The sequence below is a fragment of the Ranitomeya variabilis genome, chromosome 4 (assembly GCF_051348905.1).
Source record: "Ranitomeya variabilis isolate aRanVar5 chromosome 4, aRanVar5.hap1, whole genome shotgun sequence".
Classification (NCBI taxonomy): Eukaryota; Metazoa; Chordata; class Amphibia; order Anura; family Dendrobatidae; genus Ranitomeya; species Ranitomeya variabilis.
The window spans coordinates 588,461,919-588,487,760 of NC_135235.1; the positions used below are offsets into that span (position 1 = coordinate 588,461,919).

General features: G+C 43.6%; 1 long non-coding RNA gene across 2 annotated transcripts in view; it reads right to left on the reverse strand.

Annotated features, from left to right (window-relative positions):
• LOC143769202 (uncharacterized) overlaps positions 1 to 25,842 on the reverse strand; it is a 117,838-nt gene that overhangs the window by 43,592 nt on the left and 48,404 nt on the right. The gene's annotated exons all lie outside the window — the stretch shown is intronic.

Sequence of the window (25,842 nt, forward strand, 5' to 3'; positions counted from 1 at the left end):
CTGGGTGTTAACGGCCTGTATATTTCTACAAGGGTGGAAAGTGGGGGTGTCATGAGTGGGGTGACAGTTCTTGAGAGAGAATGAAAGAAGGTTGTGGTCAGAGAGCGGGAAAGATGAGTTGGTAAAATCATGCACTGAGCAGAGTCGGCAGAAGGCCAGGTCATTTCCATCTTCATGGAAAGTTAGTATGCTGTGAAAGGCCAAAGGAGGAGGTTAAAGATAAAAAGTGATTGGCATATGGGGAGAGGGGAAAACCAATGGGGATGTTAAAGTCTCCCATGATGAGGGTGGGGATGTCACAGGATAGAAAATGTAGAAGTCAGGTGGCAAAGTGATCAAGGAATTGATGGGAGAGGCGGAGCAGACGATACACCACTGCCACTGGCAGTGAGAATGGGATGTAGAGTCTGACAGTGTGTACCTCAAAAGAAGGGAAGATGAGTGAGGGTACTTGAGGGATAACCTGAAAGGTATATTTGGTTGATAGTAGCAGACCAACACCTCCGCCTAGTCTGTTGTTCCACCTTGTTGTATGAGAGAAATGTAGTCCACCATATGAGAGAGCAGTAGCGCTGGTGTTGTCTGATTGCTGGATCCAGGTTTCAGTAAGAGCCAGAAGGTTAAGAGAATCAGAACGGAAGAAGTCATGGATGAAGGAGAGTTTATTACACACTGAGCGAGAATTCCAAAGGGCAGAGTTAAGAGACTGGAGGCATGCAGGGAATATTAATGAGATTTGAGGGGTTTCTGAATGTGGTAGTTGAGGGGATTGATTTACTATAACATGAGGGGCCAGGGTTGGGAGAGATATCTCCTGCGACTAGGAGAAGGAGGATAGAAAGAGTGAACAGATAGTTAAGTGATTTGTGAGAGTGTCTCTTGTGTTGGATGGTGGGACTGAATGGATCTGTGCAGTTTAACAATGTGAAAAGAGCGTGAGTATTGTATATAATGTACAGAGAGAGGGACTGATAAAGATGGCGTGTGAAGAGTTAGTGCAAGAACGGTGGATGTGAGTGAATGCAGCAGCCAGGATATAAATTATACAAATGCATATGGTGATTATTTGTTGCAATCCAAATGTTCTGGAAATAAGTTTCTTTAAATGTCTTACCTGTCTCCTGCCCTGTCTAACTGCCATGATTAACTGCAAGGCAGTTTGAAAAAATGTACTTGAAATAAAATGTGCATAAATTAACCCTACATAAATGCATCCCCAAAGTGATGTCTGAATATATAGGAGGATTGTTCTTCGATCTATCACTAATTTGACTCATTAACAATCAATCAAGTAAATTAAGACAGCAGAAGACAATAAATGTAGAGATAAACAAACAAGTCTGCAGGCCATCATGGATCATAAAACTCTTTGAGCAAGTGACATGACCTTACAGCATGAGGGACCAGGTCAGTAAGATGAATGAACTAAATACCATTAAATATGCTTGCAGAGATGGAAATGAGGTTTCAAGATACATGCAGGACATATGCAGCAGATAAATGAACTACAGGTGCTTCTCACAAAATTATCATCAAAAAGTTAATTTACAGTATTTCTGTTCTTCAGTACAAAAAGTTAAACACATATATTATATAGAGTAATTACACACAGAGTGATCTATTTCAAGTGTTTATTTCTGTTAATGTTGATGATTATGACTTACAGTTAATGAAAACCCATAAGTCATTATCTCAGTAAATTAGAATACTTTATAACACCAGCTTGAAATATGATTTTAAAATCCCAAATGTTGGCCTACTGAATGCACTCAATACTTGGTCAGGGCTCCTTTTGCATCAATTACTGTATCAATGCGGCATGTCGTGGAGGTGATCAGCCTGTGACACTGCTGAGGGGTTATGGATGCTCAGGTTGCTTTGATAGCAGCCTTCAGCTCATCTGCATTGTTGGGTCTGGTGTCTCTCATCTTCCTCTGGACAATACCCCATAAAGAATCTATGAGTTTGCTGGCCAATCAAGCACAGTGATACTGTTGTTTAGAAACCAGGTATTGGTACTTTTGGCAGTGTGGACAGGAGCCAAGTCCTGCTGGAGAATAACATTTCCATCTCCAAAAAGCTTGTTGGCAGAGGGGAGCATGAAGTGCTCTAAAATTTCCCGGTAGATGGCTGCGCTGACTTTGGTCTTGATAAAACACAGTGGACCAACACCAGCAGATGACATGGCTCCAGGTACGGACTGGGGCTGAAATTCAGCCCTGACATTTGAAATCACACAGGCCCATGCTGTCCCCGTCCCCATGAACCAGATGGGATATATTACTAATATTACCCTGGATGGAGGAAAGCAGGATTTACTACAAGATCAATATTTCCAATGATACCCGTGGCCTACTGGAGTAAGTGACGGAGTCAGCGACACATGACACATTATCTCTCTGGGGGTACACATGACAGCACAAATGGCAGCACATTATATCTCTGGGGGCACATACGGCAGCACATTATATCTCTGGGGGTACATATGACAGCACATATTGCAGCACATTATATCTCTGGGGGCACGTATGGCAGCACATTATATCTCCGGGGGCACATATGGCAGCACATTATATCTCTGGGGGCACATATGGCAGTGCATCGTATCTCTAGGGTCACATATAACAGTACATTATATTTCTGGGGCACATATGACAGCACAATATATCTCCGGGGGCTCGTAGGGCAACACATTATCTCACTGGGGATACACATGACAGCACAAATGGCAGTATATTATATCTCCGGAGGCACATGTGGCAACACATTATATCTCTAGGTGTACATATGGCAGCACATTATATCTCCAGGGTCACATATAACTGCAGATTATATCTCTGTGGGCACATATGGCAGCACATTATATCTCCGTGGGCACACATAGCAGCACATTATATCTACAGGGGTGCATATGGCAGCACATTATATCTCCAGGGGTACATATAGCAGCATATCATATCTCCGTGGGCACACATAGCAGCACATTATGTCTCCAGGGGTACATATAGCAGCACATTATATCTCCAGAGGTACATATGGCAGCACATTATATCTCCATGGGCACACATAGCAGCACATTATATCTCCAGGGGTGCATATGGCAGCACATTATATCTTCAGGGATGCATATGGCATCACATTATATCTCCGTGGGCACACATAGCAGCACATTATATCTTCAGGGGTGCATGTGGCATCACATTATATCTCCGTGGGCACACATAGCAGCACATTATATCTCCAGGGGTGCATATGGCAGCACATTATATCTCCAGGGGTGCATGTGGCATCACATTATATCTCCGTGGGCACACATAGCAGCACATTATATCTCCAGGGGTGCATATGGCATCACATTATATCTCCGTGGGCACACATAGCAGCACATTATGTCTCCAGGGGTACATATGGCAGCACATTATATCTCCGTGGGCACACATAGCAGCAGATCATGGCCTCTCCCGTAATCTACTGCTACAGTGAGGATCCTACAGATGATATTAATTACAGAGGAACCAACGTCTTAAGTGTTATTGTTACTGCACTTGTAAAAATACATTAACATCTCTGAAGTTCTTTCAAGCAGCGAATTCCGGCAGTAACTTGTATATAATATATAAGAACAATGTTTGTTCCCAGTGTTGATACTTATGGCAAAAGTTTATAAAGTTCATATTATAAAAGGTTAATAAAGGACTGCAGAGAACATGAAGATATAGACACGGAAGGAAACTAAATGTATACAGGCTGAGTGACTGCGTGACGTTTTATATACATATCAGAGTTACCTAATTGCATAAATGTGCAGGGCAAAGAGAAGAACATATGGACCATATTATACTATGTTTAAACTAGCAGTAGATAAAAAATTATATACGGGAGATACCCAGGTTATACCAGCATGCTCCATATCACTATATACAGAAGATGTATAACTTATACCAGCTGTACATATATAATTATATACAGAATATACCCATGTTATATCAGCATGCCCCATATCACTATATACAGAAGATATATAACTTATACCAGCTGTACATATATAATTATATACAGGAGATGCCCAGGTTATACCAGCATGCTCCATATCACTATATACAGAAGATGTATAACTTATACCAGCTGTACATATATAATTATATACAGAATATACCCAGGTTATACCAGCATGCTCCATATCACTATATACAGAAGATGTATAACTTATACCAGCTGTACATATATAATTATATACAGGAGATACCCAGGTTATACCAGCATGCTCCGTATCACTATATACAGAAGATATATAACTTATACCAGCTGTACATATATAATTATATACAGGAGATGCCCAGGTTATACCAGCATGCTTCATATCACTATATACAGAAGATGTATAACTTATACCAGCTGTACATATATAATTATATACAGAATATACCCAGGTTATACCAGCATGCTCCATATCACTATATACAGAAGATGTATAACTTATCCCAGCTGTACATATATAATTATATACAGGAGATACCCAGGTTATACCAGCATGCTCCATATCACTATATACAGAAGATGTATAACTTATACCAGCTGTACATATATAATTATATACAGGAGATACCCAGGTTATACCAGCATGCTCCATATCACTATATACAGAAGATGTATAACTTATACCAGCTGTACATATATAATTATATACAGACTATACCCAGGTTATACCAGCATGCTCCGTATCACTATATACAGAACATGTATAACTTATACCAGCTGTACATATATAATTATATACAGAATATACCCAGGTTATACCAGCATGCTCCATATCACTATATACAGAAGATGTATAACTTATCCCAGCTGTACATATATAATTATATACAGGAGATACCCAGGTTATACCAGCATGCTCCGTATCACTATATACAGAAGATGTATAACTTATACCAACTGTGTATATATAATTATATACAGTCACTAGATGGTGGCCCGATTCTAATGCATCGGGTATTCTAGAATATGTATGTCCACGTAGTATATTGCCCAGCCACGTAGTATATTGCCCAGCGACGGTCCCAGGGTGTGATGACGTCGCGGCGGGTCCTTCTCGCGCAGGCGCGCAGGACTTGTGATGACATCGCGGTCACATGACCGTGATGTCATGGCAGGTCCTTCTCCCAGACCATCCTTGCCACCGGAACGTGCCGCTTGCATGGACCGGCCGGAGCATCGCGAGGAGCGGGAAAGGCGGCGGAAGGTGAGTATCTAATGATTTTTTATTTTTTTTATTATTTTTAACATTAGATGTTTTTACTATTGACGCTGCATAGGCTGCGTCAATAGTAAAAACTTGGTCACACAGGGTTAATAGCGGCGGTAACAGAGTGCGTTACCCGCGGCATAACGCGGTCCGTTCCTGCCGGCATTAACCCTGTGTGAGCGGTGACCAGAGGGGTGTATGCGGGCGCCGGGCACTGAGTGCGGGGAGTAAGGAGCGGCCATTTTCTTCCGGATTGTGCGCGTCGCTGATTGGTCGTGGCAATGGTCGTGGGCGTTTTGCCACGACCAATCAGCGACTTGGATTAAATGACAGACAGAGGCCGCGACCAATGAATATCCGTGACAGAAAGACTGAAGGACAGACAGACAGACAGAAAGACGGAAGTGACCCTTAGACAATTATATAGTAGATGGCTGAAAATGTTGGCAAACTTGAAATTTTTCCTGAAAATGAAGTATTTCTCTGAGAAAATTACTGCAATTACACATGTTTATTTTCTTTATGTGTATTGGAACAACTAGAGGCGTAGCTAGGGTTTTGGTTCAGGGGGCGAAGCTTTTGAGTGGGCCCCTAACCAGGTAAGCTTGATTACAACTGGGTGACGCACCCTAATAGTGGAGGAGAACCTCAGCAGATGACCGCGTTATTACTGAAGATAATCTCTATATAAAGACCAATATGGATATTACCGCCATATGGTCAGTGGTAGATACCAGTCCTACTGAACATATAAGAGATCACAGCACAGTTACAGATAATGACTTACCGCTGACGTTCTTTCTGATGGATTCTTTCACTTTTCACGTCTTTTCCATCTCTCCCAGACCGACATGACAACTTTTTCCAGCCGGCTGCAGAGAAAACAGCAAAGACACATTTCACTTCTCATATTTTCAGTCTTCACAATTTATTTCCAACCTGCACAAACTCCTCATCCTGCTGATATCCCAAATGCTGAGCTGCTGCTGCCGTATGTGACCCCATTACTGCACCTGATACCCCAATACTGAGCCTCTGCTGCCATATTTGACCCTATTACTGCACCTACTGTGTGGTTCTCTGTGCCTTCTAAATTCTTGAGCAACCCTCTATAATATAGTAATGCCGGGTGCAAGTGCCCTAGAAAACAGTGCCCACATTTTGCCCCCTAGAAAGTAATATTGTCCTGCGTGCCCCTTTGATAGTCACAGTAACCTGAGTTCCCCTATAACAATAAGTGCCCACTTAACATTAAATAATGTCCTGAGTCTCCTCCCTGTACAGCTTCCCTATACACAGTATGATGCTCTCTTATGCACAGTATAATGCCCCCTCACTTTATAGTACCACCCACACAGTATACAGGCCCCTTAGTAGTTCCCAAACTGTTTGATGCCTCAACACTGTAAGATGACCCCCTTACTGCAATCTCCACACTGTATGATGGCCCCCTAGGTAGACTCCATATAGTATAATGCACCAGATAGTCCTCAATATAGTATAATGCACCCCCATAGGACTCCATATAGTATAATGCCCTCCCCATAAGCCTACTCTATATTGTATAATGCACCCCCATAGGCAGACTCTATAGCATAAGGTCGCCCCCATAGGCAGACTCTGTAGTATAAGGCAGCCCCCACAGGCAGACTCTGTAGTATAAGGCAGCCCCCCATAGGCAGACTCTGTAGTATAAGGCAGCACCCCATAGGCAGACCCTGTAGTATAAGGCAGCACCCCATAGGCAGACTCTGTAGTATAAAACAGCACCCCATAGGCAGACATCGTAGGATAAGACAGCACCCCATAGGCAGACTCTGTAGCATAAGGCAACATTCCATAGGCAGACCCTGTAGTATAAGGCAACACCCCATAGGCATACTCTGTAGTATAGTGCAGCACCCCCCACAGGCAGACTCTGCAGTATAAGGCAGCACCCCCACATGCAGACTCTGTAGTATAAGGCAACACCCCCCCACAGGCAGACTCTATAGTATAAGGCAGCACCCCCCACAGGCAGACTCTGTAGTATAAGGCAGTACCCCCCACAGGCAGACTCTGTAGTATAAGGCAGCATCCCATAGGCAGACTCTATAGTATAAGGCAGCACCCCATAGGCAGACCCTGTAGTATATGGCATGCACCCCATAGGCAGACTATGTAGTATAAAACAGCACCCCATAGGCAGACATCGTAGGATAAGACAGCACCCCATAGGCAGACTCTGAAGCATAAGGCAACATCCCATAGGCAGACCCTGTAGTATAAGGCAGCACCCCATAGGCAGACTCTGCAGTATAATGCAGCACCCCCACATGCAGACTCTGTAGTATAAGGCAACACCCCCCACAGGCAGACTCTATAGTATAAGGCAGCACCCCCCACAGGCAGACTCTGTAGTATAAGGCATAAAACCAAAAAAGAGTTCCCGATTGGATCTAGGTAAGGTCACCAATGTAAAAGTAAATTATATAGAAAAATAACCATCAATAATATATAAATACCCAGAAATACCAATGAGGAGAAAAAACGGGGTATTAGTGAAAATATATAAATTTATTGCACATATAAAGAAATACAGACAAAAGGTGCTTCAGGTTAAAGAACAGCTAAAGAATGTCGGCAATGTGAAGATGGATGAATGCCGACCAGAGAAAATAAGAACTGTGTGGTCGCCAGTATAATAGCACTGGGCGCAGTAAAAATGTATGCGCCACAGCACTGCACTAATCACATCCTACCATCAGGGGTTAAATGGTATCAGTAATGACCATAATAAATAACTAACAGATAGGTTCAAATAACCTGCTGAACATAAGGATAAACGAGATGATGCATAAATAAAGTACATTTGAGCAAACCGCAATGAACAGCACAGTAAGATCATTCAGTGAATCATTTACCTTCGGACATAGTGCATGCTTGTGCTGGAACACCGGTAAACCACACAGAAGCCTCGACGCGCGTTTCACCGTCCTCGGCTTCGTCAGGAGTATAAGGCAGTACCCCCCACAGGCAGACTCTAGTATAAGGCAGCACCCCCCACAGGCAGACCCTGTAGTATAAGGAAGCACCCCCCCACAGGCAGATCCCGTAGTAGAAGGCAGCACCCCCCCACAGGCAGATCCTGTAGCATAAGGCAGCACCCCCCACAGGCAGACCATGTAGTATAAGGCAGCACCCCCCCACAAGCAGACTCTGTAGTATAAGGCAGCACCACCCCCCACAGGTAGACCCTATAGTATAAGTCAGCACCCCCCACAAGAAGACCCTGTAGTATAAGGCAGCACCACCCCACCGGCAGACTCTGTAGTATAAAAGCAGCACCCCCCACAGGCAGACTCTGTAGTATAAGGCAGCACCTCCCCACAGGCAGATGCTGTAGTATAAGGCAGCACCCCCACAGGCAGACTCTAGTGTGAGGCAGCACCCCCCACAGGCAGACTCTGTAATATAAAGCAGCACTCCCCCCACAGGCAGACTCTGTAGTGTAAGGCAGCCCCCATAAAGAAAAACAATAAATACTCACCTCTTTTCTTCTTGGTTCCTGCACTGCTCCCTGCTCCCACTCACCTCCGGACCACGGGCGCCAAGCAGTGACATCATCATGCCCCCTGTCAGTGTCGGCATTGGTCACGTCAGACACTGACAGGGGGATGATAGGAGGAGCATAGCACTCATTCCCTCATCAATGCGGTCAGCTGCAACAGCTACATGCCGATACAGCTGTCCCTGCGATGACAGGCGGGAGGCCCACTGCTGGCACCTCCCCCCACACCTGATCAGGGGCCCATAGCAGCCGGGCGGCAGAGCAGGGAGATCGATTATCCCTGCTCTGTTGCAGAATGTAACTGTATCAGCGCGCTGTGCACGCTAATGCAGTTACAGTAGCGTAGCTCTGGGTGGGCCTCCGCTGAGCACCGGGCCCGGGGCGATGGCCCCCTCTGCCCCCCCGGTAGCTACGCTACTGGGAACAACACAAAAAAACAGAAAAAAAGGCAAATTGAACATAATTTCACACAAAGTGTGAGCTCCACTAAACATGGAGGACAGAGAGAAAAGAACTATCTGAAGACTTGAGAACCAACATTTTTATACAATATCAACAATCTCAAGGTTCAAGACCATCTCCAGAGATCTTAATGTTCTTTTGTCCACAATGTGCTCCACAATCAATAAGTTTACAGCCCATGGCACTGTAGCTAATCTCTCTGGATGTGGACAGTAGAGAAACATTGATGAAAGCTTGCAATGCAGGATAGTCCGAATGGTGGATTAGCAGCCTCAATCAAGTTCTAAACAAATTCAAGCTGTTCGGCAGGCCCAGGGTACATCAATGTCAGCACAAAGTAACCATCAATATTTGAATGAAATTAAACACTGTGGCAGGAGACTGAATAGGAACCCACTGCTGACACAGAGATGACTGCAGTTTGCTAAAATGTTTGTGTATAAGCAAAACCCTACTAGGAAAGCATCTTGTGGAAAAATGAGACCAAGACAGAGCTATTTAGTAAAGCAAATCATTCTACCGTTTACCAAAAATGGAATGAGGCCTACAAAGAAAAGAACACAGTACCTACAGTCAAATATGGTGGAGGTTCAAAGATGTTTAGGGGTTTTGATGCCTCTGGCATTGGGTGCTTTGACTGTGTGCAAGGCATTATAAAATCTGAACATTACCGAAAGGATTTTGTATAGCAATGTAGTGCTCAGTGTCAGAAAGCTGGTTTTGCATCCTAAGTCATGGGTCTTCCAGCAGGACAATTACCCCAAACATACTTCAATAAGCACCCAGGAATGAATGGAACCAAATTTCTGTAGAGGTCTGAAGTGGCCAGTACTGATGAGCGAATGTGCTTGGATAACGTCTTATCCGAGCATCCTCGGGTGTTATCTGAGCATCTGGGAATGCTCGTGTTTTATGTTCTAGTCCCAGCAGCTGCATGGTTTGTGGCTGTTGTTCAGCCTCAACACTTGTGGGCATTGTGTAACAAACAGGCAATCCCCACATGTGTTGAGGCTGTCTAACAGCTGCAAATCAGGCAGCCACAGAGACTTTAACATAATATATAAACATGCTCAGATAACACTCAATCATTTTTGGATAAGATGTTATCCGAGCACTAGTGGCCAGCAATAGGTCCCGATCTAAATGCCATTGAACACCTGTAGAGAGATCTTAAAATTACTTTTGGGAGACGGTGCCCTTCAAATATGAGAGATGTGGAACATTTTGCGAAAGAAGAGTGGTCCAAAATTCCAGTTGAGAGGTGAAAGAAGCTTGTTGATGGTTATAGAATATTATAATATATTTCTCCATACAGTGTAATGACTGCCACATAGTGCTCCATACAATGGGCCCATATATTGTTCCATATAATATAATGGACTCCATAGAATGCTCCATACAGTATAATGGGCACCACATAGTGCTCCATACAGTATACTGGCCCCACACAATGCTCCATACAGTATAGTTGCCCCATATATTGCTCCATATAGAATAATGGCCCCATTTATTGCTCCATATAATATAATGTTCCCCATACAGTACAATAGGCCCCATATATTGGGCCCCATATATTGTTTCATACAGTATAATGGGCTACATATATTGCTCCATACAGTATAATGGACCCCATATAATGTGCTAAACAGTATAATGGACCATGCATTTTGCTCCATACAGTATAATGGTCCCCACATATTGTTATAGAAACTTTATTCCAGCTCACCCTGTTGCTCTATGCTCATCAACCTGGCTCTCAGTCACTGGCCTTGCCCTGGCCTCACATCAAGGAAAATAGAAAAGATTGGAGTCCGGCTCAACAGGACTGGATTTTCCTTTTCTTTTTATTTTTCAAAAGAAAAGATACATTGCATACAAAAGAAAAATGTACATGGTCGACATGACCCAGTCAATGTATAATGGGTCCACATAGTGCTCTATACAGTATAGTGGCCCCATATATAGTGGCCCCATATATTGCTCCATACAGAAAAATGGCCCCATATATTGCTCCATACAGTATAATAGTCCCCATGTACTACTCCATACAGTATAATGGACGCCATATATTGCTCCATACTGTATAATGGACCCTTTCCTGTTCTATACATTTCCGGTCTCCTCAGGTCTCTCTGCACAGCTCAGCTCAGAGGGCACACCGATGTAGTGAAGTCATTGTGCCCTCTACCCTGAGACCTCACAGAAAGTCGGCAGAATGCTCTCAGAGGGAAAACCAAGATAATCTTGTAGTTATGATACCTTTTTAATGGCTAACAAAAATAAAATAAATGATGTTACAAAGCAAGCTTTCAAGACTTCTTAGGTCCCTTCCTCAGGCATGGTATAACAAAGTTTCTGAAGAAACACAAATATATGCACAAAAAAAGGCATGGTATAATAAATGAACATTTAAATAAATAAACAAACTGAGCCCAGAGAATGAATCATTAATTGGATTAGATTAGTGGTGTGAAAGTTTTGTAGTCCTAAAATCCAAAGAAGATCTGAGGCCTGATGCCCTCAACTTCTTTGGAGCAGATTCCTCAGATTCTGTTGGGAGTCACAAATCCTCAAGACAGACTTAGGGTACTGTCACACATTGGCACTTTGATCGCTACGACGGTACGATCTGTGACGTTCCAGCGATATCCATACGATATCGCTGTGTCTGACACGCAGCAGCGATCAGGGATCCTGCTGAGAATCGTACGTCGTAGCAGATCGTTTGGAACTTTCTTTCGTCGCTGGATCTCCCGCTGTCATCGCTGGATCGTTGTGTGTGACAGCGATCCAGCGATGCGTTCTCTTGTAACCAGGGTAAACATCGGGTTACTAAGCGCAGGGCCGCGCTTAGTAACCCGATGTTTACCGTGGTTACCAGCGTAAAAGTAAAAAAAAACCAAACAGTACATACTCACATTCCGGTGTCTGTCCCCCGGCGTTCTGCTTCTCTGCACTGTGAGCGCCGGCCGGCCGGAAAGCGAGCACAGCGGTGACGTCACCGCTCTGCTTTCCGGCTGGCACAGACACAGTGGAGAGAAGCAGAACGCCGGGGGACAGACACCGGAATGTGAGTATGTACTGTTTGCTTTTATTTTACTTTTACGCTGGTAACCACGGTAAACATCGGGTTACTAAGCGCGGCCCTGCGCTTAGTAACCCGATGTTTACCCTGGTTACCCGGGGACTTCGGCATCTTTGGTCTCTGGAGAGCGGTCTGTGTGACAGCTCCCCAGCGACCACACAACCACTTACCAACGATCACGGCCAGATCGTATCGCTGGTCGTGATCGTTGGTAAATCGTTTTGTGTGACAGTACCCTTAGTCCTGTGTGGATGGAATGAAAGACTCTAATAAGTTTGTATTCCCAAACCCTGCAATATTTTTTTTTATTTAATATTGTCTTTTAAGATGACAACTTTCATATTGTTTATGTTGTGTCCTGGACCACAGAAATGTTTGGCCAACTGTAAATATATATTTTTTTATCTGTAATTTTGTGGCGATGAGATCTCATCCTTGCTCTCAGTTTTATTTCTCCCACATAGAGGCCCTCAATAGGACATATAGTGCACGGAATTAAGTACACCACACTGGAAGAAGAACATGGGAATGTCTTGGGAATCTTATAGTCCTGAGGTGTCTTGAGAATCTGTATCCTGTCTGTGGTCTCTACATGAGTGTAGGTTTTGCAGCTGCTCTTGCATTTTGCTGCTCTTCACATTGCACGGATATCTGGGGCATTAATCTTCAGATCATGATGTTTCTTAAATTTGGAGGTTGCCTGTAGCACAGTGTCACAATTCACACCGTGCTGCCAACAATATGTCACCGATTGTGGGTGACCTTTGGCCAGCACACGGCTATCTGTGCTAACTGTGGGTATTGGTGTATTACATTCACTGGGTGGAGGGCGGAGGTTTTCAGCTTAGGGTTGTAACAGGAGGCAGGGTGAGGTTCGAGGCCTGGACATGCACACCATCAGTGTAAACTTCAGGTAGAGGGTTAGTCAGCATTTCCCTAGTCTGAGGGAAATTGCAGGGGCCCGGGTTATTAGCTCTCACCCACCTAGTCTCCCCGTGACATTACCCTTGTTAAGATTAAAAAAATTCGGGCTAAAAGTACATTTTTTGTGTGAAAAATTTGTGTTTTTTTTTATTTTCATGGCTCTGTTATAAACTTCTGTGAAGCATCTGGGGGTTATAGGTGCTCACCACACATCTAGATACATTCCTTGAGGGGGCTAATTTCCAAAGTGAGGTCATTTGGGGGTGTTTCCACTGTTTAGGCACATCAGGGGCTCTCAAAACGTGACATGGAGTCCATTCTCGATTCCTGCTATTTTTGCGTTCAAAAAGTCAAAAGGTGCTCCCTCCCTCCCAAGCCCTCCCATGCGCCCAAACATTTATCCCACATATGTGGTGTTGACGTAGTCAGGAAAAATTGCACAACACATTTTGAGGTCCATTTTCTCCTGTCACCATTGTGAAAATAACAAATTTCGGGGCTTAAGTTAAATTATTGTGAAAAAAGTAATATGTTTATTTTTTGCATCCACATTGAATTCATTCCTGTGAATCACCTGAAGGTTGTAGCGCCCCCACTGCCGCAGGGCCGAGGGGTACCCGGTACCGGGCCTGTGAGTCTCTGCTCTGGGGTTGTCACGGTGGCTAGACCCGGTCCGTGACCCTGCTGAGGGGTGTACAGATTTAGATGTGGGTAGATGATGGTGGTGTGAGGCTGTAGTGGTGCGATGCGATAAATAACGAGGACACCAGGTTGCAGTCTCTTTACCTCTTTACTGAAGATCTCTGGGTCCTCAGTCCGGAGTCCAAATAACCAGGCTGCGCAAGTCCGGCCGGTCCAATGGCACCTCCAGAGTTCTCTTAACAGGTGGAAATCTGTGCCTTCCTTCTAGCGCTATGTGTTGCGGTCCTTCCCTGCTGTGCTTACGGAAAGTCCCCACAACGGTTGTGTCCGTTTCTTAAGTTCCCTCACAACTCGATTAGATGATGTTCTGCTAATTCTCCATCCCTCCCTGATGTTACGGTTAGAACGGCACCCGTTTGACGGGTAGGCTTGGAGCTCTTCCGGGACCCTAGAGTCGCCCCTCTCCACTAGTTGCCCCCCAAGACTGCATAGGTGATTTAGGTGAGACAGCCCGCCTTAGACTGACTGTCCTGCCGCTGTTTAGAGTATTGCTTGAAGCTGAATATTGTAATACTCCCTCGGCGTTCCGGCCGCCGGTTGTGCGCCTCAGTAGGATGTTGCCTCGGTCTTACAGCATGACCCCTACTGGTATTCTCCTTCTTGCTTTGATCTCGTTTCTCACTCAGCACAATCTATCTCTCTTCCAATCCCTTCTTGGGTACCGCCGCTATACTGAGCAGGCACGGTCCCGTTACGTTCGCTCAAGTTGCCCAGTCTCTGTCAGGATCCCACCCCTGACAGAGACCCTACCGAATCTTCTCCCGCAACACCCTCTGCCACAAGGTGTTGCCTGGTTCCAACCCAGTCAGCTTTCTGTCTAACTTCCTGCCTGACCCCCAGTTTTACCAGTATGTGGAGAGTGGCCTAATGAATAGAACCCTTAGCTCCCCCTGGAGGCCCGGCGGTGAAATCTATTGGTGTCTGTGATACCTGATCAGATGAACTCCTTCAGTGCCATCGGATGTACCACAGCTCCCCTTAGTGGCGGAGCCACAGTACTGCAACGACCAGGACTCTGGGGCGCTGCATTAACAAACTACTTGAATTTGATTTTGAGGACTTTGAGGGGGTGTAGTTTTTAGAAGTGTATCATTTTTGGTTATTTTCTATCAAATAGGCCCCCCTAAGTCACTCCAAATGTGATGTGTTCTCTAAAAAAAAAGGTTTTCCAAATTTTGATGGAAAAATGAGAAATTGATAATCAACTCTGAACCCTTCTAACTTCCTAACCTAAAAAATATCTTTTAAACATTGTGCTGTTGTAGAGTTCTGAGAAATGTTATTTATTTATTTTTTGTGACATAAGTCCCTAGTTTAAGGGTATAAGAATTAAAACTGAAAATTGTGAAATTTTCTCCATTTTTGTCAAATTTCCAATATTTTCACAAATAAAACACAAGACAAATCAAACAAATTTTACCACTATCATGAAAAATAATCTCAGAATGACTGGGATCCCTTGAAGCGTTCCAGCGTTATTAACTCATAAAGTGACACTGGTCAGATTTAAAAATTCAGGCTTGGTCATTAATGTACAAAGTGGCTTGGTCCTTTTGGGTTAAGCAAGAAGCACCACTAACCAAACAACATCATGAAGACCAAGGAGTTTTGAAAACAAATCAGAGACAAAATTGTTGAGAAGTACAAGTCTGGGTTGGGTTATAAAGAAAATCCCAATCTCTGATGATTCCCCGGAGCACCATCAAATGCCTTATCATCAAATGGAAAGAACATGGTACCATAACAAACCTGCCAAGAGAGGGCTGCCCACCAAAACTCTCAGCCCAGACAAGGAGGGCATTAATCAGAGAGGCAACAAAAAGACCAAAGTTATCTGTCTGGTGTATCTGTCCATACGGCGAAAATAAGCCTTACACTCCATAGAGGTGGCCTTCATGGAACAGTGGGCAGAAAAAACCTTTACTTACACATAGAAATTGCAATGCTTTTTTTTGAGTTTGCCAAAAGACATATGGGAGACTCCGCAAATGTATGTAGAAAGGTGCTGTGGTCAGATAAGCCCAAAGTTGAATTTTTTGGCCACGAAGGTAAACGCTATGTCTGGTGCCAAACCAACACAGCTCATCACCCCAAGAACACCTTCCCCACAGTGAAACATGGAGGTGGCTGCATCATGCTGTGGGGATGCGGATGTTTTTCGTTAGCATGGAAAGGGAAAATGGTCCAAGTTGAGGGGAAGATGGATGATGAAAAATACAGGGATATTTTTGAGCAAAACCTGTTTCAGTCTGTCACTGATTTGAGACTGGGATGGAGGTTAACTTTCCAAAAAGACAATGACCCAAAGCATACTGCTAAAGGAACACTCAAGTGGATTAAGGGGAAAGGTGTATACAGTATGTTTTGGAATGGCCTACTCAAAGTCCAGGCTTTAATATAATTGAGAATCTGTGTCCAGACTTAAAGATTGCTGTTTACCAGATGAAATTATGTAACCGAAGGAGCTGGAGCAGTTTAGCCTTGAGAAATGGGTAAAAATCCCAGTGGCAACATGTGGAAAGCTCATAAAGACTTATCCAAACTGACTTGCAGCTTTAATTGTTGCAAAAGGAGGCTCTGCAAAGTACTAACCTCAGGAGGTGAATAGTTATGTACACTGAAGGTTTCAGTTATTTTGTCCTATTTGTTGTTTACTCTACAATAAAAAGAAAGCCAAATATTCACACTTGCAGGCATGTTCTTTACATGAACTGACGCAAACCCTCAAAATATACAGTGAAATTCCAGGTTGTTAGGTAGCAAAACACAAACAATGCCAATGGAGGTGAATACATTTGCAAGCCACTGTATATAACCAGCTGTACATATATAATTATAAACAGAATATACCCAGGTTATACCAGCATGCTCCATATCACTATATACAGAAGATGTATAACTTATACCAGCTGTACATATATAATTATATACAGAATATACCCAGGTTATACCAGTAGGCTCCATATCACTATATACAGAAGATATATAACTTATACCAGCTGTACATATATAATTATATACAGAATATACCCAGGTTATACCAGTAGGCTCCATATCACTATATACAGAAGATATATAACTTATACCAGCTGTACATATATAATTAAATACAGAATATACCCAGGTTATACCAGCATGCCCCATATCACCATATACAGAAGATGTATAACTTATACCAGCTGTACATATATAATTATATACAGGAGATGCCCAGGTTATACCAGCATGCTCCATATCACTATATACAGAAGATGTATAACTTATACCAGCTGTACATATATAATTATATACAGAATATACCCAGGTTATACCAGCATGCTCCATATCACTGTATACAGAAGATGTATAACTTATACCAGCTGTACATATATAATTATATACAGGAGATGCCCAGGTTATACCAGTAGGCTCCATATCACTATATACAGAAGATGTATAACTTATACCAGCTGTACATATATAATTATATACAAAATATACCCAGGTTATACCAGCATGCCCCATATCACTATATACAGAAGATGTATAACTTATACCAGCTGTACATATATAATTATATACAGGAGATGCCCAGGTTATACCAGTAGGCTCCATATCACTATATACAGAAGATGTATAACTTATACCAGCTGTATATATATAATTATATACAGAATATACCCAGGTTATACCAGCATGCTCCATATCACTATATACAGAAGATGTATAACTTATACCAGCTGTACATATATAATTATATACAGGAGATACCCAGGTTATACCAGCATGCTCCATATCATTATATACAGAAGATGCATAACTTATACCAGCTGTACATATAGAATTATATACAGGAAATACCCAGGTTATACCAGCATGCTCCATATTACTATATACAGAAGATATATAACTTATACCAGCTGTACATATATAATTATATACAGGAGATACCCAGGTTATACCAGCATGCTCCATATCATTATATACAGAAGATGCATAACTTATACCAGCTGTACATATAGAATTATATACAGGAAATACCCAGGTTATACCAGCATGCTCCATATTACTATATACAGAAGATATATAACTTATACCAGCTGTACATATATAATTATATACAGGAGATACCCAGGTTATACCAGCATGCTCCATATCATTATATACAGAAGATGTATAACTTATACTAGCTGTACATATATAATTATATACAGGAGATGCCCAGGTTATACCAGCATGCTCCATATCACTATATACAGAAGATGTATAACTTATACCAGCTGTACATATATTATTATATACAGACGATATCCAGGTTGTAACAGCATGTTTCATATCAGGGAGTATTTCTAGTTTTCACGATAATCATTTCCATATACGATGATTTTATGACATTTCCAAGATCCTGAAAAGTGCAGAAATTCTCCTGTAAAAGTAGATGGCATGTAGAATATGCAAAAAGCAGAGGTTGTGGTTGTAGAGATTCCTCATGTTGTATGAGTCTCATAAATGGGTTAGAAACTTAGTGGGAGCTCACATTTTCTGGAGTCATATGGACTTTATTACATAAGACGTGTTTCCATCCATAATCATGTTTAGTTACTTCTTGTGATAAGGAGCTTACTATAAATATTGAGTTCCTATATGTTTTGTAAAGCTTCTTAAGAACTGTCCTGCTACCATCAAATCAAAAAGCAGAAGGGCGTTGGCCATAAACAAATCCCTTTAACGTTGCTTGGAGGCATTTCTGATTAGTGGCAGACCTTGTTTTTTGGGGTCCAAAAGTGAAAATTATTCCAATTAGATTTTCATAAACTTGAAAGAAGGAGTTGATATAAAGATTCCTATGGTTGCAGTAAAAATGATTTAACATCCCTTTGGAAATTCACTTTAATAGTAACATTTACAAACTTAATGCTGTTTACAATAAACCAATCAAACAAGAGCAATGCAAATAGCCAAGATAACTACCGCATATACTCGAGTATAAGTCGACCCGAGTATAAGCCGACCCCCCTAATTTTGCCACAAAAAACTGGGAAAACTTATTGACTCGAGTATAAGCCTAGGGTGGAAAATGCAGCAGCTACCGGTGAATTTCAAAAATAAAAATAGATGCTCCATACCGTTCATTATGGCCCCATAGCTGTGCCATATAGTGCTCTGCACCATTCTTTATTGCCCCATAGCTGTACCATAGAAAGCTGTGCCATATAGTGCTCTGCACCGTTCATAATTGCCCCATAGTTGTGCCATAGAAAGCTGTGCACCGTTCATAATTGCCCCTGTTGTGATCCGCTTTTTGGCTCCCCTGGTGGTGGCTGGTGGTACTGGAGACTTGTGTGTGCTTTTCTGCCTCAGCTCACCTGCTTCCATCAGTTTTGGGAGTTCCCTATTTAGCCTTGCTCTCCAGTCACTTCCTTGCCGGTCATCATTGTAACCTGAGTCATTCAGTTGCATGTTCCTGCTACTAGTCTGCTGATCAGCTAAGTGGACTCTTGTCTTTATTGTTTTGTTTTTCTTGTCCAGTTTACAGTTTTGTCATTTCCTGTTACTGGAAGCTCTTGTGGACTGAAATTGCCACTCCTGTGTCATGAGTTGACACAGGAGTCTTAAAGTAATTTCAGGATGGGTTTTTGAAAGGGTTTTTCAGCTGGCCGTGAAGTCCTCTTTTGTATCCTTCCTTGTTATGGTTCTCAATGGCAAGAGAACATAGCCCAGCAAACATACGAACTAGCTCTTGGAAGGATGGAAACTAAACTGACCATGAACTAAACCTGCCGCACAACTAACAGTAGCCGGGTAGCGTAGCCTGCGTTTTATCCCTAGACGCCCAGCGCCGGCCGGAGGACTAACTAATCCTGGCAGAGGAAAATATAGTCCTGGCTCACCTCTAGAGAAATTTCCCCGAAAGGCAGACAGAGGCCCCCCACAAATATTGGCGGTGATTTTAGATGAAATGACAAACGTAGTATGAAAATAGGTTTAGCAAAATTGAGGTCCGCTTACTAGATAGCAGGAAGACAGAAAGGGCACTTTCATGGTCAGCTGAAAACCCTATCAAAATACCATCCTGAAATTACTTTAAGACTCTAGTATTAACTCATAACATCAGAGTGGCAATTTCAGATCACAAGAGCTTTCCAGACACAGAAACGAAACTACAGCTGTGAACTGGAACAAAATGCAAAAACAAACAAGGACTAAGTCCAACTTAGCTGGGAGTTGTCTAGCAGCAGGAACATGCACAGAAAGGCTTCTGATTACAATGTTGACCGGCATGGAAGTGACAGAGGAGCAAGGCTAAATAGCGACTCCCACATCCTGATGGAAACAGGTGAACAGAGAGGATGATGCACACCAGTTCAATTCCACCAGTGGCCACCGGGGGAGCCCAAAATCCAATTTCACAACAGTACCCCCCCCTCAAGGAGGGGGCACCGAACCCTCACCAGAACCACCAGGGCGATCAGGATGAGCCCTATGAAAGGCACGGACCAAATCGGAGGCATGAACATCAGAGGCAGTCACCCAAGAATTATCCTCCTGAGCGTATCCCTTCCATTTGACCAGATACTGGAGTTTCCGTCTGGAAACACGGGAGTCCAAGATTTTTTCCACAACGTACTCCAACTCGCCCTCAACCAACACCGGAGCAGGAGGCTCAACGGAAGGCACAACCGGTACCTCATACCTGCGCAATAATGACCGATGAAAAACATTATGAATAGAAAAAAATGCAGGGAGGTCCAAACGGAAGGACACAGGGTTAAGAATCTCCAATATCTTGTACGGGCCGATGAACCGAGGCTTAAACTTGGGAGAAGAAACCCTCATAGGGACAAAACGAGAAGACAACCACACCAAGTCCCCAACACAAAGCCGAGGACCAACCCGACGCCGGCGGTTGGCAAAAAGCTGAGTCTTCTCCTGGGACAACTTCAAATTGTCCACTACCTGCCCCCAAATCTGATGCAACCTCTCCACCACAGCATCCACTCCAGGACAATCCGAAGATTCCACCTGACCAGAAGAAAATCGAGGATGAAACCCCGAATTACAGAAAAAGGGAGACACCAAGGTGGCAGAACTGGCCCGATTATTGAGGGCAACTCCGCTAAAGGCAAAAAAGCAACCCAATCATCCTGATCTGCAGACACAAAACACCTCAAATATGTCTCCAAGGTCTGATTCGTCCGCTCGGTCTGGCCATTAGTCTGAGGATGGAAAGCAGACGAGAAAGACAAATCTATGCCCATCCTAGCACAGAATGCTCGCCAAAATCTAGACACGAATTGGGTACCTCTGTCAGAAACGATATTCTCCGGAATACCATGCAAACGGACCACATTTTGAAAAAACAGAGGAACCAACTCGGAAGAAGAAGGCAACTTAGGCAGGGGAACCAAATGGACCATCTTAGAGAAACGATCACACACCACCCAGATGACAGACATCTTCTGAGAAACAGGAAGATCCGAAATAAAATCCATCGAGATGTGCGTCCAGGGCCTCTTCGGGATAGGCAAGGGCAACAACAATCCACTAGCCCGAGAACAACAAGGCTTGGCCCGAGCACAAACGTCACAAGACTGCACGAAGCCTCGCACATCTCGAGACAGGGAAGGCCACCAGAAGGACCTTGCCACCAAATCCCTGGTACCAAAGATTCCAGGATGACCTGCCAACGCAGAAGAATGAACCTCAGAAATGACTTTACTGGTCCAATCATCAGGAATAAACAGTCTACCAGGTGGGCAACGATCAGGTCTATCCGCCTGAAACTCCTGCAAGGCCCGCCGCAGGTCTGGAGAAACGGCAGACAATATCACTCCATCCTTAAGGATACCTGTAGGTTCAGAATTACCAGGGGAGTCAGGCTCAAAACTCCTAGAAAGGGCATCCGCCTTAACATTCTTAGAACCCGGCAGGTAGGACACCACAAAATTAAACCGAGAGAAAAACAACGACCAGCGCGCCTGTCTAGGATTCAGGCGTCTGGCGGACTCAAGATAAATTAGATTTTTGTGGTCAGTCAATACCACCACCTGATGTCTAGCCCCCTCAAGCCAATGACGCCACTCCTCAAAAGCCCACTTCATGGCCAAAAGCTCCCGATTCCCAACATCATAATTCCGCTCGGCGGGCGAAAATTTACGCGAGAAAAAAGCACAAGGTCTCATCACGGAGCAATCGGAACTTCTCTGCGACAAAACCGCCCCAGCTCCGATTTCAGAAGCGTCGACCTCAACCTGAAAAGGAAGAGCAACATCAGGCTGACGCAACACAGGGGCGGAAGAAAAGCGGCGCTTAAGCTCCCGAAAGGCCTCCACAGCAGCAGGGGACCAATCAGCAACATCAGCACCCTTCTTAGTCAAATCAGTCAATGGTTTAACAACATCAGAAAAACCAGCAATAAATCGACGATAAAAGTTAGCAAAGCCCAAAAATTTCTGAAGACTCTTAAGAGAAGAGGGTTGCGTCCAATCACAAATAGCCTGAACCTTGACAGGATCCATCTCGATGGAAGAGGGGGAAAAAATATATCCCAAAAAGTAAATCTTTTGAACCCCAAAAACGCACTTAGAACCCTTCACACACAAGGAATTAGACCGCAAAACCTGAAAAACCCTCCTGACCTGCTGGACATGAGAGTCCCAGTCATCCGAAAAAATCAAAATATCATCCAGATACACAATCATAAATTTATCCAAATAATCACGGAAAATGTCATGCATAAAGGACTGAAAGACTGAAGGGGCATTTGAAAGACCAAAAGGCATCACCAAATACTCAAAGTGGCCCTTGGGCGTATTAAATGCGGTTTTCCACTCATCCCCCTGCTTAATTCGCACCAAATTATACGCCCCACGAAGATCTATCTTAGAGAACCACTTGGCCCCCTTTATGCGAGCAAACAAATCAGTCAGCAGTGGCAACGGATATTGATATTTAACCGTGATTTTATTCAAAAGCCGATAATCAATGCACGGCCTCAAAGAGCCATCTTTCTTAGCCACAAAGAAAAAACCGGCTCCTAAGGGAGATGACGAAGGACAAATATGTCCCTTTTCCAAGGACTCCTTTATATATTCTCGCATAGCAGCATGTTCAGGCACAGACAGATTAAATAAACGACCCTTAGGGTATTTACTACCCGGAATCAAATCTATGGCACAATCGCACTCCTGGTGCGGAGGTAATGAACCAAGCTTAGGTTCTTCAAAAACGTCACGATATTCAGTCAAGAATTCAGGAATCTCAGAGGGAATAGATGATAAAATGGAAACCACAGGTACGTCCCCATGCGTCCCCTTACATCCCCAGCTTAACACAGACATAGCTTTCCAGTCAAGGACTGGGTTATGAGATTGCAGCCATGGCAATCCAAGCACCAACACATCATGTAGGTTATACAGCACAAGAAAGCGAATAATCTCCTGGTGATCCGGATTAATCCGCATAGTTACTTGTGTCCAGTATTGTGGTTTATTGCTAGCCAATGGGGTGGAGTCAATCCCCTTCAGGGGTATAGGAGTTTCAAGAGGCTCCAAATCATACCCACAGCGTTTGGCAAAGGACCAATCCATAAGACTCAAAGCGGCGCCAGAGTCGACATAGGCATCCGCGGTAATAGATGATAAAGAACAAATCAGGGTCACAGATAGAATAAACTTAGACTGTAAAGTGCCAATTGAAACAGACTTATCAAGCTTCTTAGTACGCTTAGAGCATGCTGATATAACATGAGTTGAATCACCACAATAGAAGCACAACCCATTTTTTCGTCTAAAATTCTGCCGTTCACTTCTGGACAGAATTCTATCACATTGCATATTCTCTGGCGTCTTCTCAGTAGACACCGCCAAATGGTGCACAGGTTTGCGCTCCCGCAGACGCCTATCGATTTGGATAGCCATTGTCATGGACTCATTCAGACCCGCAGGCACAGGGAACCCCACCATAACATCCTTAATGGCATCAGAGAGACCCTCTCTGAAATTCGCCGCCAGGGCGCACTCATTCCACTGAGTAAGCACAGCCCATTTACGGAATTTCTGGCAGTATATTTCAGCTTCGTCTTGCCCCTGAGATAGGGACATCAAGGCCTTTTCCGCCTGAAGTTCTAACTGAGGTTCCTCATAAAGCAACCCCAAGGCCAGAAAAAACGCATCCACATTGAGCAACGCAGGATCCCCTGGAGCCAATGCAAAAGCCCAATCCTGAGGGTCGCCCCGGAGCAAAGAAATCACAATCCTGACCTGCTGAGCAGGATCTCCAGCAGAGCAAGATTTCAGGGACAAAAACAACTTGCAATTATTTTTGAAATTTTGAAAGCAAGATCTATTCCCCGAGAAAAATTCAGGCAAAGGAATTCTAGGTTCAGATATAGGAACATGAACAACAAAATCTTGTAAGTCTTGAACTTTCGTGGTGAGATTATTCAAACCTGCAGCTAAACTCTGAATATCCATTTTAAACAGGTGAACACAGAGCCATTCCAGGATTAGAAGGAGAGAGAGAGAGAAAGGCTGCAATATAGGCAGACTTGCAAGAGATTCAATTACAAGCACACTCAGAACTGAGAAAAAAAAAAAAAAAAAAAAATCTTCAGCAGACTTCTCTTTTCTCTCCTTTCTCTGTCAATTAATTTAACCCTTTTAGGCCGGTCAAACTGTTATGGTTCTCAATGGCAAGAGAACATAGCCCAGCAAACATACGAACTAGCTCTTGGAAGGATGGAAACTAAACTGACCATGAACTAAACCTGCCGCACAACTAACAGTAGCCGGGTAGCGTAGCCTGCGTTTTATCCCTAGACGCCCAGCGCCGGCCGGAGGACTAACTAATCCTGGCAGAGGAAAATATAGTCCTGGCTCACCTCTAGAGAAATTTCCCCGAAAGGCAGACAGAGGCCCCCCACAAATATTGGCGGTGATTTTAGATGAAATGACAAACGTAGTATGAAAATAGGTTTAGCAAAATTGAGGTCCGCTTACTAGATAGCAGGAAGACAGAAAGGGCACTTTCATGGTCAGCTGAAAACCCTATCAAAATACCATCCTGAAAGTACTTTAAGACTCTAGTATTAACTCATAACATCAGAGTGGCAATTTCAGATCACAAGAGCTTTCCAGACACAGAAACGAAACTACAGCTGTGAACTGGAACAAAATGCAAAAACAAACAAGGACTAAGTCCAACTTAGCTGGGAGTTGTCTAGCAGCAGGAACATGCACAGAAAGGCTTCTGATTACAATGTTGACCGGCATGGAAGTGACAGAGGAGCAAGGCTAAATAGCGACTCCCACATCCTGATGGAAACAGGTGAACAGAGAGGATGATGCACACCAGTTCAATTCCACCAGTGGCCACCGGGGGAGCCCAAAATCCAATTTCACAACACTTCCTCTATCTAGTAAGTGGACCTCGCTTTGCTAAATCTACCTTCATACTGTGTATGTCTTTTCCTCTGAACTCACCGTTAATATACGTGGGGGCTACTATCATCTTTGGGGAATTTCACTAGAGGTAAGCCAGGTCTGTTCCTTCCTCTTCCAGGCGTAGTTAGTTCTCCGGCTGGCGCATGGCATCTAGGCAGCCGTAGGAATGCTTCCTGGCTACTGTTAGTTGTGTGGTAGATTTAGGTCACGGTCAGCTTGAGTTTCCATCACCCGAGAGCTAGTCTGTTATTTTTGTGTTTCTGATGTTCCCATGCCATTGGGGAATCATGACAGTATGACCGGCCGCTGTTAAAGTAATTGGCAGAAGAAAGGAGAGTAAAAGAAGTCTGTAGATTTTTTTTTTATTTTTTTTTTTCCTCTCATGTTTGCTACTTAGTTGGCTCAGTTGTATTTCTGCTCTATTTACAGCCTTGCCTTTCTCTCCTTCTAA